Raw genomic sequence first — 17,273 nt, 5'->3', positions numbered from 1 at the left:
ATTTTCACAGCTTGAGCGATGTTACGATAAAAATCATATCTCTCTCATTGCTTATCACAAAATTACGAATTTGCTATCAAATTGAAGATAACACAGAGTGATACAAACCATATGTTGAACACATTTTCAGAAAACCAACCTATATGTCGCAGAATTCAAAATAACCGAGGGTGATGGGTTTTGGTGACAAATAAATTTCACAGCTTGCGTGGCTTTACAATAAAAATCATATCTCCCTCGTTTCTTATCATAAAATTACTAATTTTCTATCGAATTGAAGATAACACAGAGTGCTACAAATCATATGTTGAACACATTTCCAGAAAACCAACCTGTAAGTTGCAGAATTCAAAATATCAGAGGGTGATGGGTTTTGTGACACATAAATTTCACCCGGAGACTCAAGATATCTATTGGCCCTCTCCTAAAACCCACAAAACTTCGACTCCAGCATTATGTCCCCCTATTACTCGATGTGTACAGCCCTTATCAAAATAAAATTGGTAGCCCTTCGCACCAAAGCAAGAAATCGTGAGTTGTGCGCAAGTTGTACGCATATACATGTCAAAATCTTTACAAAAGTGATGCCATAAGGGGGACCAACGAATTATCATGAAAGTGTATATATAATCACGCATATACATGGTATAAATGATGAGAAAGGAGATACATAGCGTGCCTCGATGTTTATATGCTCGAAAACCCAATGAATCGCGCGTCGGGGAACCACCGGAGAAGCGGGGAGGAGACTTGCTTGAAAATGGAGGAAGAAAAGTGATTTGCTGCTGGTTTTCACGTAAGGGTGCTGATGAGGGAGGGGTGGGCAGCTGTTATGAAGTGTAAATAGATTTAGGTTTATTTTAATTGTAGTTTAGGTGGATTAAAAATGCACTAATGGGCCTTCAAGAAAAATAAAAATATTTTGATTCTATTAACTAATAAAAATAGGCCCATCCAGCCCAAACACACTCCCAAAAAATATTTCATTTTGATAAGTTTTTGAAAATATCTTCCGAACCCTCAAAAAGTTTTCCGAATCGCTAAAATTTGTGTACCGATTAAATATGTGCTCTAGCGGGTAAAAATACCCAACAAATCATATTTCTTGAAAAATACACTTAAAACACCTTATATTAATAAATAAAAATTAAACATGTAATAAAAATAATTTTCCTTATATTTCCCCAGTCTCCGTTCTTTGATCAAGCGCGAAATGCAACTTAAAATTCTAATGCATGAAACTTTAAATAAACCATGAATTAAAACACAAACTAATGAGATAAACATTCAATTAATCCATTAAAACAATTTAATAAAATACCAAGAAATTTAATAACTTGCATGCATATGGTTTACGCGGACCTTCAAATTTTCGGGACGTTACATGAACCACATGCATGCAAGTTATCAAACTTCTGATATATTTTAATTAATTTTTTTTAATTGCATAAATTGATTATGGTAGGCATGTTTGTATGTTTAAAATATAGTTTTATATTAGAATGCATAAAACTGTGTTTTTAAAAGTTATTCGAGACGCGATCGAGGAACGAAGATCGGGGACCATATGAGCGAAAATATTTTTATTAAATAATTATTTTTGATTGTTTAATGTGTGGTGTATTTTAAATGATATTTTCGAAAATGAAGTGTTTTGAGGCCTTTTTATACGTCGAGTCGTATTTTTACACGGTTTTCGATTTTTGAAAAAAATATGAACTTTTCGAGAACTCGGCTAATTTTTTCACAAACTTTCCTAAACAAAATAAATTAAACATTTACTAATGGGCTTAATGAGTCTATTATACTAGGTTAATGGGCTCAAGCTTGCACCTTGTGTTATATATCAAATATGAAGCCCTAAACTAAACCTAAAATACATACCACGTACACGTCGCAACCCCTCTACAAAAAGGACTCTCCATCAGCCACACAACATGGCACATACCACATGTTTTCAAGGGAAAATCACGTGAAGTTGAAGGATTTCAGCAAAGGTCTCCCCCTCGTCAATGTTCTTCGGATCACAAGTAGATTTTCGAGCATAATATACGCAAAGTCATGCTTTAATCTTCTTTTTCTCATCTATCACATTATATTATGTGTTTGATGTATATTTGCATGAAAAATATGTTGCCTTGTAATTATTTTCCTTTTATTGCCTATTAGATCCAAAACTCATATTAATATTGCACCAAGGGGATGCCATGGTAGGAGTTTTATAAGGGACGTTTTTCCAAGGGTTTTAAAGTCCATAAAGGCACGATCAAGGGCTAGACATAACATGTAGCATGAGGAACGAAAATAGAGTCCTTGTCGGCAAGGACTCTTTGGCTAGGAGTTCTTGATGGCCACGACTTCTAGCTGCTGTTGTGGTGTGACCAAGAGACCTAAAGGGGCTGTAGGATGGTTCAAGGGGGGCTGCATGATGCTAGGTTCAAAGGGCTAGGTGATCGCGTGAGGAAAAAGGGGAGCCGCGCATGCCTTGGGACAGGTTTGAAGGGCTGTGGGTTTTAGGCTTCTCAAGCTCGGTCCAGTAGGGTCCATAGGGTTCAAATATTGATATGAATCTGATCGGACATGACGTGCTAATGGCTGGAAGAAGATTCAAGGAAGCATTGCATGGACTCATGAGCAATCGAGAAGACCTTGCAAGCAAGGTTCCAAGCCTCAAAGGAGTCGTGACGCATGAGAGTGAGCTTGGAGGCCAAATGGATGCCATTAAGTTCGGAGTAGTGTGGATTGATTAGTGCCACAGTGCCATGGATCAAGCGCCGTAGTGCTCGAGAATATTGGCTAGCACCTAGGCGCTACCATCAAGCGCCTAGCCGCTCCATGTTGCGAAAGAGTAGCGCCTGATTGGCGCCTAGGCACTAACCCTGCCGAAGACCCAGCGCCCAGGCGCTTCCAGACCAACGCTGTGGCGCGACGCCATGTAAAATTTAGATATGGAAATCCTAGTTACGGATTTTGATGAATTTTTCTATATATTAAAATAATTCTATACCTTGTAAACAATGATTCTTGAGTTTTAATACATTTTGTGAGTTTTTCTCTCAATTTCAAATCTTGGCTTTTTTTACAACTTTGTGTGTTTCTCAAATCAAACTTATCAAAGTTTAACACTTTGTGGCGTTTGTCGATTGTTCTTCACTCGGATGGTCAAAGACGAGTTTTTTGAAGGTTCGCTTGAGATCGATTATTTATCTCGTTATTATTTGTTGCTAAATTTTTCGTAATTTAGAGGTGAATATTACAACCTTACTTGTGTCAAAAAGATCAAGACAACACAACCGTTTCTTTGTTTCATTGAATCGAGGGCGTGACTTCATTTTCTAGCACGTTTGCTTTTCGTGGTCGAATAATCGTATCAAGTAGGGTCCTAGGGTGGTCAACTAGGGGCTGGTCATGGTGGATAAGGGTTAGGGCGGAGGGTTGCATGGGTAGATGGCTAGGGTTTTCAAGTTAGGGCAAATAAAATTCATTAGCTGGTTTAGGCTTGTCCAATGGTTTAATGGGCTTTAATTTTGTTGTATATGGTATAGTTAGGTTTTATTAATCTATGGTTCAAGTTTAGTAAGTTTTGGTTGATTTTCGAGTCAATACGAGTCAAAACCGGGATGTACGTCTAAATTTAAAAACAAATTGGGAAATTAGTCAAGAAGCCTAAGTTTATGTCTAAGAAATACTTTATGAGTGTATTTTAAGATGATATGTTAAGTTTGGAATGATTTGGGTCGTCGTTTTAAGGTGTAAGGATAAATTGGGAAAGTTAGAGCTTCAGGGGCAAAACGGTCATTTTACACCTGAAAAATGTTAAACGTTGAAGGATCGTTTGCCGAGCACCTTGAGGTGCTTCAAACAAAAAATTCTCCAAGAGCTGCAATAGCTCATGTTCTAAGAATGTATACATCGATGAATTAGATCGAGTTTGGTATAGAGCCAAGCGGAAAATACTCGAAATAATCATTCGTTAAGAAACACTGATATATTTTATATCTTGTGTAACTGGATGACTGGAAATAGCTAGGGATCAGTTTTGGCTTATATCGGTTCAGTTATGGACAGAACTGAACTGATATCAGCTGAACTAATCAAATCAGTTAAGAACCAAAACATGCAGTTAAATAGAAATAACATAATATATGTTTATGGATGTTCGGAGATTTCAACTGCTCCTACGTCACCCCTTCTACCACCTTGGGTAGGATTCACTACAAGACTTTGATCTATACAACACTTGTACAAACCCACCCAGCTAGGACTTACACTACTGCCTAAACTGAACTCCTAGACTAGAATGAAGGCAGCACCTTCCAGTCAACACTTTTTTAATGTTCATGTGAGAAAGACTACATACACAAGTTTAACGTCTTTGTGCAAGACAGAATTTGAGTGGTGGTGTGTGCGTGTGTGAGAACTGATCTCTGTGAACTACCCGAAAGTGTTCTCACATACTGAGGGAAATATGCTTCTAATTTAAGCTGATAATACGTTGAAGTGTTCCCTTAGAAACTGGGCTGATTGCTTCTTCAAAGCTGATATGCAATAAGCGTGCCCTCTCTGTATTTTCCATCAACTCTCAACTTCGTCTTCACCGAACTTCGGCTTCTATTTATAGGCGTTTGGCTGAACGTACAATGAGACTCATTGAATTAATCCGTTGCAGTTTGAATTTGTTCCTCCAAATAGATATCTAGAACATTTGGCTTTAAGTGCTGCTGCAACGTCTCTTATTGTACTATGATCGTACAATAGCTTTTGTTCCTTTGTGCACAACTGGATTAAGCTTGTCGTATCTGCAAACTGGTTCGCTCCTAACTGATGTTCTGAACTGGTCAGTTGAACTGGTCTTGAATAGGTGATGTGAAATCAGTTGACTCGTCAGCTGAACTGATTTCACTGATTCAATTGAACTGGTCAGTTGGGCTCTTCATCAGTTGAACACTTCATCAGCTGGCCGAGCTTCTGAAGGTCTTCTGCTGAACCACCTATCAACTGGACAATCAGTTGAACTGCTCTTGATACTTCAGTTGTACTGGTTCAGTTCGATCAATCAGTTGGCACTTTTTAGTTTACATCTTCGATAGCTTCAGTTTAGGCTCGGTACCTGATCAGTTCGATCAGTTACAACATCTGCACACTCGGTAAATCATTAGAAACATAATAACAAGTTTTGTTAACATAAAAAACAAGATTGCGAACATGAAATGTTCCAATAGACGTCCTGGAAGTGCCCTGAATGCTATAATTTATGTTAAAATATTAATGGAATTTTATGGTGAAACGTTAATACTAAAAGACATGTTGCATGCTTGGTTTAAAAGAAAAATGATTTATATTTGCATGGATTTTTATGAGTGATGGAAATATGAAAAGCTGAAGGTGGTGAATTGATTGTGACTAATATGATGATACGATAATATGTAAGGCCAGTGTTCGGTTGACTGGTGAGAGTGTAGCTAATATCCCTGCTGCCCCGGTAACGTGGTAATACGTAGATGGATCCATCGACCTATAGCTAATACGAAAGTCACAATTGAGGAACTGAATTTGATAAAAAGAGAAACGTATACGTATATGATAAAAAGAAATATGATATGATATGTTGAAATGAAAACGTTAAAGTTTATGTTCATGAAAAGCTATTTTAAGTAAAAGTATTTTCATTGTTGCTTGTTGACCTAGTCCGCTTGCTAGATTTATTCCCAACAAACAATTCACAGACTAAAATATTATTCAATGGCATTTCGTGTCTCCTTGAAATATTACCAACACGTTGGCATTCATTGCAATTCAAAACATAAGTGTGTGCATCCTTGAACAGTGTAGGCCAGTAGAATCCAGCTTGAAGGATTTTTGTGGCCGTTTTACTTGCCCCAAAATGTCCTCCAGTTGGACCACTATGACAATGAGAAAGTATAGAACTTACCTCTTCCGCTGGAATACACCTACGAATAATGCCATCTGCACAAATTCTAAACAAAAGAGGATCTTACCAAATAAAATATTTTAAATCTGAAAAGAACTTCTTTTTCTGCTGATATGTAAGATGAGAAGGAATAAATTTGCATGACAAATAATTGACAAAATCAGCATACCATGGTAAATTAGAGATGCCATAAAGTTTCTCGTCAGGGAATTCATCTCTAATTACATACTTACCTTCCTTGGGCTTCTCCAATCTCGATAGATGATCAGCAACTTGGTTTTCAGTCCCCTTGCGATCCACGATCTCTATGTCAAATTCTTGCAGTAGAAGGATCCATCTTATCAATCTTGGCTTGGCATCCTTCTTGTTTAAGAGATACTTCAAAGCTGAATGATCCGTGTGGACTATCACTTTACTCCCTACAAGGTATGGCCGAAACTTGTCCAAAGAAAAAACAACAGCCAGCAACTCTTTTTCTGTGGTGGAGTAGTTCAATTGAGCTCCTGAAAGTGTCATGCTTGCATAGTAGATTACATGCAAGAATTTGTCTCTCTTTTGCCCCAAAACAGCCCCTAAAGCAATATCACTAGCGTCACACATGAGTTCAAAAAGTAGATTCCAATCTGGTGCGACAATGATTGGCGTGGTGGTCACTTTTGCTTTAATACCTGAAAAGCTTGTAAACAATCCTCAGAAAAAACAAAAGTAACATCTTTCATTAGCAAATTAGTTAAAGGCTTAGTAATACTCGAGAAATCCTTGATAAATCGCCTATAAAAACCTGCATGCCCAATAAAGCTACGAATTCCTTTGACATTAGTGGGAGGAGGAAGCTTTTCTATGATCTCTACCCTAGCTCTATCCACTTCAATACCTTTTTCAGAAATTTTGTGACCAAGGACAATTTCTTCCTTTACCATGAAATGAAATTTCTCCCAGTTAAGTACAAGATTCGTTTCTTCACATCTCTTTAGCACTTTTGACAAATTAATCAAACAAGAGTCGAAGGAAGAACCAAAAACAGAAAAGTCATCCATGAAGACCTCAATATGCTTTTCAACCATATTATGAAAAATCGACATCATACAACGTTGAAAAGTAGCGGGAGAATTACACAAACCAAATGACAATCTTTTATAAGCAAATGTACCATAGGGACAAGTAAAAGTGGTCTTATCTTGATCTTCGGGGTCTATGGGGATTTGCATATATCCAGAATAACCATCTAAAAAACAATAGAAAGCATGACCTGCCAAACGCTCTAACATTTGATCAACAAAAGGTAAGGGGAAATGATCTTTTCTTGTGGCATCATTCAATTTGCGATAATCAATACAAACACGCCACCCAGTCACAGTTCAAGTGGGGATTAATTCGTTATTTTCATTTTCAACAACAGTGATTCCCCCTTTCTTAGGAACAACATGCACAGGACTTACCCATTTGCTATCGGATATAGGAAAGATCATACCTGCATCAAGGAGTTTGATTACCTCCTTTTTGACGACCTCTTGCATAGCTGGATTCAATCTCCTTTGAGGTTGAGTGGTGGGAGAGTGCTCATATCATCGTATACATATATCGTCAGTCATAAGCAACTTTTATCCTTCAAAAACATCATCATTTTCATCGCTTATCAAAATCATGCATATACGTAATTTTTCTTAAAATCAAGCATGCAACGTATTTTCATATTTACGAAAAAATTCACATACATGATGCATAAACATTTAAAAAAATATAAAATCGTGTTTAGGGCGCTGCCAGAACTTCTAACTCGACCAGCGTGCAAAATGACCATTTTGCCTCTTTAAACCCAATATGACCATTTTACCCCCGGACCTCAAAATTTCGACCCGAAGCCTTCCAAACTCCTCAAAACACCTCAAAACATATTTATAAGCATTTCTTAGAAGTAAACTCGAGCCCGATTCAAAACTTACACGATTCGTTTAAAAACTTGGGCCGGGATCCCGGTTTTAACCCGAATCAACCCGAAACTTAACCACATCTCTCCAAGCTTAAAATGTGACTTAAACCTACATGACAAGCCTCTAAACCACCCATTACAGACAACTTATGACCCATGAAACAAGCCCAAAGGTTGCTGGAAATCTCCAGCTATGCACACAAATTTTCACAGCTTGAGCGATGTTACGATAAAAATCATATCTCTCTCATTGCTTATCACAAAATTACGAATTTGCTATCGAATTGAAGATAACACAGAGTGATACAAATCATATGTTGAACACATTTTCAGAAAACCAACCTATATGTCGCAGAATTCAAAATAACCGAGGGTGATGGGTTTTGGTGACAAATAAATTTCACAGCTTGCGTGGCTTTACAATAAAAATCATATCTCCCTCGTTTCTTATCATAAAATTACTAATTTTCTATCGAATTGAAGATAAAACAGAGTGCTACAAATCATATGTTGAACACATTTCCAGAAAACCAACCTGTAAGTTGCAGAATTCAAAATATCAGAGGGTGATGGGTTTTGTGACACATAAATTTCACCCGGAGACTCAAGATATCTATTGGCCCTCTCCTAAAACCCACAAAACTTCGACTCCAGCATTATGTCCCCCTCTTACTCGATGTGTACAGCCCTTATCAAAATAAAATTGGTAGCCCTTCGCACCAAAGCAAGAAATCGTGAGTTGTGCGCAAGTTGTACGCATATACATGTCAAAATCTTTACAAAAGTGATGCCATAAGGGGGACCAACGAATTATCATGAAAGTGTATATATAATCACGCATATACATGGTATAAATGATGAGAAAGGAGATACATAGCGTGCCTCGATGTTTATATGCTCGAAAACCCAAAGAATCGCGCGTCGGGGAACCACCGGAGAAGCGGGGAGGAGACTTGCTTGAAAATGGAGGAAGAAAAGTGATTTGCTGCTGGTTTTCACGTAAGGGTGCTGATGAGGGAGGGGTGGGCAGCTGTTATGAAGTGTAAATAGATTTAGGTTTATTTTAATTGTAGTTTAGGTGGATTAAAAATGCACTAATGGGCCTTCAAGAAAAATAAAAATATTTTGAGTCTATTAACTAATAAAAATAGGCCCATCCAGCCCAAACACACTCCCGAAAAATATTTCATTATGATAAGTTTTTGAAAATATCTTTCGAACCCTCAAAAAGTTTTCCGAATCGCTAAAATTTGTGTACCGATTAAATATGTGCTCTAGCGGGTAAAAATACCCAACAAATCATATTTCTTGAAAAATACACTTAAAACACCTTATATTAATAAATAAAAATTAAACATGTAATAAAAATAATTTTCCTTATATTTCCCCAGTCTCCGTTCTTTGATCAAGCGCGAAATGCAACTTAAAATTCTAATGCATGAAACTTTAAATAAACCATGAATTAAAACACAAACTAATGAGATAAACATTCAATTAATCCATTAAAACAATTTAATAAAATACCAAGAAATTTAATAACTTGCATGCATATGGTTTACGCGGACCTTCAAATTTTCGGGACGTTACATGAACCACATGCATGCAAGTTATCAAACTTCTGATATATTTTAATTAATTTTTTTTAATTGCATAAATTGATTATGGTAGGCATGTTTGTATGTTTAAAATATAGTTTTATATTAGAATGCATAAAACTGTGTTTTTAAAAGTTATTCGAGACGCGATCGAGGAACGAAGACCGGGGACCATATGAGCGAAAATATTTTTATTAAATAATTATTTTTGATTGTTTAATGTGTGGTGTATTTTAAATGATATTTTCGAAAATGAAGTGTTTTGAGGCCTTTTTATACGTCGAGTCGTATTTTTACACGGTTTTCGATTTTCGAAAAAAATATGAACTTTTCGAGAACTCGGCTAATTTTTTCACAAACTTTCCTAAACAAAATAAATTAAACATTTACTAATGGGCTTAATGAGTCTATTATACTAGGTTAATGGGCTCAAGCTTGCACCTTGTGTTATATATCAAATATGAAGCCCTAAACTAAACCTAAAATACATACCACGTACACGTCGCAACCCCTCTACAAAAAGGACTCTCCATCAGCCACACAACACGGCACATACCACATGTTTTCAAGGGAAAATCACGTGAAGTTGAAGGATTTCAGCAAAGGTCTCCCCCTCGTCAATGTTCTTCGGATCACAAGTAGATTTTCGAGCATAATATACGCAAAGTCATGCTTTAATCTTCTTTTTCTCATCTATCACATTATATTATGTGTTTGATGTATATTTGCATGAAAAATATGTTGCCTTGAAATTATTTTCCTTTTATTGCCTATTAGATCCAAAACTCATATTAATATTGCACCAAGGGGATGCCATGGTAGGAGTTTTATAAGGGACGTTTTTCCAAGGGTTTTAAATCCATAAAGGCACGATCAAGGGCTAGACATAACATGTAGCATGAGGAACGAAAATAGAGTCCTTGTCGGCAAGGGCTCTTTGGCTAGGAGTTCTTGATGGCCACGGCTTCTAGCTGCTGTTGTGGTGTGACCAAGAGACCTAAAGGGGCTGTAGGATGGTTCAAGGGGGGCTGCATGATGCTAGGTTCAAAGGGCTAGGTGATCGCGTGAGGAAAAAGGGGAGCCGCGCATGCCTTGGGACAGGTTTGAAGGGCTGTGGGTTTTAGGCTTCTCAAGCTCGGTCCAGTAGGGTCCATAGGGTTCAAATATTGATATGAATCTGATCGGACATGACGTGCTAATGGCTGGAAGAAGATTCAAGGAAGCATTGCATGGACTCATGAGCAATCGAGAAGACCTTGCAAGCAAGGTTCCAAGCCTCAAAGGAGTCGTGACGCATGAGAGTGAGCTTGGAGGCCAAATGGATGCTATTAAGTTCGGAGTAATGTGGATTGATTAGTGCCACAGTGCCATGGATCAAGCGCCGTAGTGCTAGAGAAGATTGGCTAGCACCTAGGCGCTACCATCAAGCGCCTAGCCGCTCCATGTTGCAAAAGAGTAGCGCCTGATTGGCGCCTAGGCACTAACCCTGCCGAAGACCCAGCTCCCAGGCGCTTCCAGAACAACGCTGTGGCGCGACGCCGTGTAAAATTTAGATATGGAAATCCTAGTTAGGGATTTTGATGAATTTTTCTATATATTAAAATAATTCTATACCTTGTAAACAATGATTCTTGAGTTTTAATACATTTTGTGAGTTTTTCTCTCAATTTCAAATCTTGGCTTTTTTTACAACTTTGTGTGTTTCTCAAATCAAACTTATCAAAGTTTAACACTTTGTGGCGTTTGTCGATTGTTCTTCACTCGGATGGTCAAAGACGAGTTCTTTGAAGGTTCGCTTGAGATCGATTATTTATCTCGTTATTATTTGTTGCTAAATTTTTCGTAATTTAGAGGTGAATATTACAACCTTACTTGTGTCAAAAAGATCAAGACAACACAACCGTTTCTTTGTTTCATTGAATCGAGGGCGTGACTTCATTTTCTAGCACGTTTGCTTTTCGTGGTCGAATAATCGTATCAAGTAGGGTCCTAGGGTGGTCAACTAGGGGCTGGTCATGGTGGATAAAGGTTAGGGCGGAGAGTTGCATGGGTAGATGGCTAGGGTTTTCAAGTTAGGGCAAAGAAAATTCATTAGCTGGTTTAGGCTTGTCCAATGGTTTAATGGGCTTTAATTTTGTTGTATATGGTATAGTTAGGTTTTATTAATCTATGGTTCAAGTTTAGTAAGTTTTGGTTGATTTTCGAGTCAATACGAGTCAAAACCGGGATGTACGTCTAAATTTAAAAACAAATTGGGAAATTAGTCAAGAAGCCTAAGTTTATGTCTAAGAAATACTTATGAGTGTATTTTAAGATGACATGTTAAGTTTGGAATGATTTGGGTCGTCGTTTTAAGGTGTAAGGATAAATTGGGAAAGTTAGAGCTTCAGGGGCAAAACGGTCATTTTACACCTGAAAAATGTTAAACGTTGAAGGATCGTTTGCCGAGCACCTTGAGGTGCTTCAAACAAAAATTCTCCAAGAGCTGCAATAGCTCATGTTCTAAGAATGTATACATCGATGAATTAGATCGAGTTTGGTATAGAGCCAAGCGGAAAACACTCGAAATAATCCTTCGTTAAGAAACACTGATATATTTTATATCTTGTGTAACTGGATGACTGGAAATAGCTAGGGATCAGTTTTGGCTTATATCGGTTCAGTTATGGACAGAACTGAACTGATATCAGCTGAACTAATCAAATCAGTTAAGAACCAAAACATTCAGTTAAATAGAAATAACATAATATATGTTTATGGATGTTCGGAGATTTCAACTGCTCCTACGTCACCCCTTCTACCACCTTGGGTAGGATTCACTACAAGACTTTGATCTATACAACACTTGTACAAACCCACCCAGCTAGGACTTACACTACTGCCTAAACTGAACTCCTAGACTAGAATGAAGGCAGCACCTTCCAGTCAACACTTTTTTAATGTTCATGTGAGAAAGACTACATACACAAGTTTAACGTCTTTGTGCAAGACAGAATTTGAGTGGTGGTGTGTGCGTGTGTGAGAACTGATCTCTGTGAACTACCCGAAAGTGTTCTCACATACTGAGGGAAATATGCTTCTAATTTAAGCTGATAATACGTTGAAGTGTTCCCTTAGAAACTGGGCTGATTGCTTCTTCAAAGCTGATATGCAATAAGCGTGCCCTCTCTGTATTTTCCATCAACTCTCAACTTCGTCTTCACCGAACTTCGGCTTCTATTTATAGGCGTTTGGCTGAACGTACAATGAGACTCATTGAATTAATCCGTTGCAGTTTGAATTTGTTCCTCCAAATAGATATCTAGAACATTTGGCTTTAAGTGCTGCTGCAACGTCTCTTATTGTACTATGATCGTACAATAGCTTTTGTACCTTTGTGCACAACTGGATTAAGCTTGTCGTATCTGCAAACTGGTTCGCTCCTAACTGATGTTCTGAACTGGTCAGTTGAACTGGTCTTGAATAGGTGATGTGAAATCAGTTGACTCGTCAGCTGTACTGATTTCACTGATTCAATTGAACTGGTCAGTTGGGCTCTTCATCAGTTGAACACTTCATCAGCTGGCCGAGCTTCTGAAGGTCTTCTGCTGAACCACCTATCAACTGGACAATCAGTTGAACTGCTCTTGATACTTCAGTTGTACTGGTTCAGTTCGATCAATCAGTTGGCACTTTTTAGTTTACATCTTCGATAGCTTCAGTTTAGGCTCGGTACCTGATCAGTTTGATCAGTTACAACATCTGCACACTCGGTAAATCATTAGAAACATAATAACAAGTTTTGTTAACATAAAAAACAAGATTGCGAACATGAAATGTTCCAATAGACGTCCTGGAAGTGCCCTGAATGCTATAATTTATGTTAAAATATTAATGGAATTTTATGGTGAAACGTTAATACTAAAAGACATGTTGCATGCTTGGTTTAAAAGAAAAATGATTTATATTTGCATGGATTTTTATGAGTGATGGAAATATGAAAAGCTGAAGGAGGTGAATTGATTGAGACTAATATGATGATACGATAATATGTAAGGCCAGTGCTCGGTTGACTGGTGAGAGTGTAGCTAATATCCCTGCTGCCCCGGTAACGTGGTAATACGTAGATGGATCCATCGACCTATAGCTAATACGAAAGTCACAATTGAGGAACTGAATTTGATAAAAAGAGAAACGTATACGTATATGATAAAAAGAAATATGATATGATATGTTGAAATGAAAACGTTAAAGTTTATGTTCATGAAAAGCTATTTTAAGTAAAAGTATTTTCATTGTTGCTTGTTGACCTAGTCCGCTTGCTAGATTTATTCCCAACAAACAATTCACAGACTAAAATATTATTCAATGGCATTTCGTGTCTCCTTGAAATATTACCAACACGTTGGCATTCATTGCAATTCAAAACATAAGTGTGTGCATCCTTGAACAGTGTAGGCCAGTAGAATCCAGCTTGAAGGATTTTTGTGGCCGTTTTACTTGCCCCAAAATGTCCTCTAGTTGGACCACTATGACAATGAGAAAGTATAGAACTTACCTCTTCCGCTGGAATACACCTACGAATAATGCCATCTGCACAAATTCTAAACAAAAGAGGATCTTCCCAAATATAATATTTTAAATCTGAAAAGAACTTCTTTTTCTGCTGATATGTAAGATGAGAAGGAATAAATTTGCATGACAAATAATTGACAAAATCAGCATACCATGGTAAATTAGAGATGCCATAAAGTTTCTCGTCAGGGAATTCATCTCTAATTACATACTTACCTTCCTTGGGCTTCTCCAATCTCGATAGATGATCAGCAACTTGGTTTTCAGTCCCCTTGCGATCCACGATCTCTATGTAAAATTCTTACAGTAGAAGGATCCATATTATCAATCTTGGCTTGGCATCCTTCTTGTTTAAGAGATACTTCAAAGCTGAATGATCCGTGTGGACTATCACTTTACTCCCTACAAGGTATGGCCGAAACTTGTCCAAAGAAAAAACAACAGCCAGCAACTCTTTTTCTGTGGTGGAGTAGTTCAATTGAGCTCCTGAAAGTGTCATGCTTGCATAGTAGATTACATGCAAGAATTTGTCTCTCTTTTGCCCCAAAGCAGCCCTTAAAGCAATATCACTTGCGTCACACATGAGTTCAAAAGGTAGATTCCAATCTGGTGCGACAATGATTGGCGTGGTGGTCAACTTTTGCTTTAATACCTGAAAAGCTTGTAAACAATCCTCAGAAAAAACAAAAGTAACATCTTTCATTAGCAATTAGTTAAAGGCTTAGTAATACTCGAGAAATCCTTGATAAATCGCCTATAAAAACCTGCATGCCCAATAAAGCTACGAATTCCTTTGACATTAGTGGGAGGAGGAAGCTTTTCTATGATCTCTACCCTAGCTCTATCCACTTCAATACCTTTTTCAGAAATTTTGTGACCAAGGACAATTCCTTCCTTTACCATGAAATGAAATTTCTCCCAGTTAAGTACAAGATTCGTTTCTTCACATCTCTTTAGCACTTTTGACAAATTAATCAAACAAGAGTCGAAGGAAGAACCAAAAACAGAAAAGTCATCCATGAAGACCTCAATATGCTTTTCAACCATATTATGAAAAATCGACATCATACAACGTTGAAAAGTAGCGGGAGAATTACACAAACCAAATGACATTCTTTTATAAGCAAATGTACCATAGGGACAAGTAAAAGTGGTCTTATCTTGATCTTCGGGGTCTATGGGGATTTGCATATATCCAGAATAACCATCTAAAAAACAATAGAAAGCATGACCTGCCAAACGCTCTAACATTTGATCAACAAAAGGTAAGGGAAAGTGATCTTTTCTTGTGGCATCATTCAATTTGCGATAATCAATACAAACACGCCACCCAGTCACAGTTCAAGTGGGGATTAATTCGTTATTTTCATTTTCAACAACAGTGATTCCCCCTTTCTTAGGAACAACATGCACAGGACTTACCCATTTGCTATCGGATATAGGAAAGATCATACCTGCATCAAGGAGTTTGATTACCTCCTTTTTGACGACCTCTTGCATAGCTGGATTCAATCTCCTTTGAGGTTGAGTGGTGGGAGAGTGCTCATTCTCCATTAAAATTTTGTGCATGCACATGGATGGATTTATTCCCTTGATGTCAGCTATGCTCCATCCAATGGCATATATGTGATCCTTCAGCACTCTCAAGAGCTTATCTTCCTCATCACCTGTCAAGGAAGAAGAAACAATTACTGGCAGTTTATGTTCTTCCTTCAAAAATAAATATTTTAAATGAGGAGGAAGTGGTTTGAGTTCGAGGAATGGGGGTTCTTCTATGGAAGGTTTAAGTGATTTTGGAATATGTCCAAGCTCCCCAATCTTCGAATTCACCGATCTTGGCAAAGGCTTTGATCCCTCCAAGTAGTTCATACATTCCTCCACTTCTTCTCTGCTGGATTTCGTTGACTTTGGGCTAACCAAAAGCTTTTCCAGTGGGTCTTCAATCAAAGTATCCTGCACACTACACTCAACAATATCACCAATAGCATCTATTCTATAACAATCAGAAGATCCAGGATATTTCATACTACGAAAGACATTAAAAGTTACCTTCTCATCATTCAACCTCAAAACTAACTCACCTTTTTGCACATCTATGAGAGCTCTTCCAGTAGCTAAGAAAGGACGACCTAAAATTAGGGGGATCTCATGATCCTCCTCCATGTCTAGCACAACAAAGTCAACTGGAAATATAAATTTATCAACCTTAACCAAAACATCCTCTATAACCCCTCTAGGATATTTAATAGACCTATCAGCAAGTTGAAGGGAAATAGTGGTTGGTTTAACTTCTCCAATCCCCAATTTCTCAAAACAAGAATAAGGCATAAGATTTATGCTAGCACCAAGACCACACAATGCCTTGTTAAAATTAGAATTTCATATAGTGCAAGGAATGGAGAAACTACCTGGATCCTTAAGCTTTGGAGGTAATTTATTTTGCAAAATAGCTGAACATTCCTCAGAAAGCTTAACAGTTTCAAAATCAACAAGTTTCCTCTTTTTAGTCAAAATATCTTTCAAGAATTTAGCATAAGAAGGCATTTGAGCCAAAGCCTCTACAAAAGGAATATTTATGTGCAATTTCTTAAAAACTTCAAGGAATTTTGAAAATTGTTGATCCAATTGTAGTTGCCTTGCTCTTTGAGGAAAAGGAAGTGTATTAATATCAATATTATCATTAGAATCAAATTCCTTACCTTTTTTACCTGTCTTCCGTGTAGTCTGAGTGTTCTGTTCCTTAGCATCTTCCATTTTTGGTTTCATTCCTCCATCATTCTTTGCCTCCATATCTGTAGAATTCTGCCTCTTTGGCTCCTCTTCCTCGGCCTTGACCACTGTACTCACTGCATTCACTCCTTTCGGATTTTTCTCAATATCACTTGGTAGTGTTCCAAGGGGTCGATTTGCTAATTGATTGGCTATTTGACCCATTTGAGCATCCAACCTTCGTCAGATAGCATCATGATTCTGCAGTCTCGTCTCCATTCCCACAACATGTTTCATCATAAAATCTCATAAATTGGTCTTTGATCTTCTTGCTTGAATCCTGGAGGTGCTGCAGGTACCAATAATCCTTGTTGTCTCACTTGTTGAGGAATGAGCAGTGGAGGAATATGTGTTGGATTAAGGGAATTCTCCGTATTCTTCCAAGACAAATTAGGGTGATGCTTCCATCCTGGATTGTATGTGGAACTGTATGGATTTGATTGTTGTCTCCATTGATTCCCCACAAAATTCACTGCTTCTTCATCAAAAATGG

Source organism: Primulina tabacum, chromosome 15 (genome assembly GCF_025594145.1).
Source record: "Primulina tabacum isolate GXHZ01 chromosome 15, ASM2559414v2, whole genome shotgun sequence".
NCBI lineage: Eukaryota > Viridiplantae > Streptophyta > Magnoliopsida > Lamiales > Gesneriaceae > Primulina > Primulina tabacum.
The sequence above is the reverse complement of the archived record's forward strand: the minus strand, read 5'-3'. Positions refer to the sequence as shown.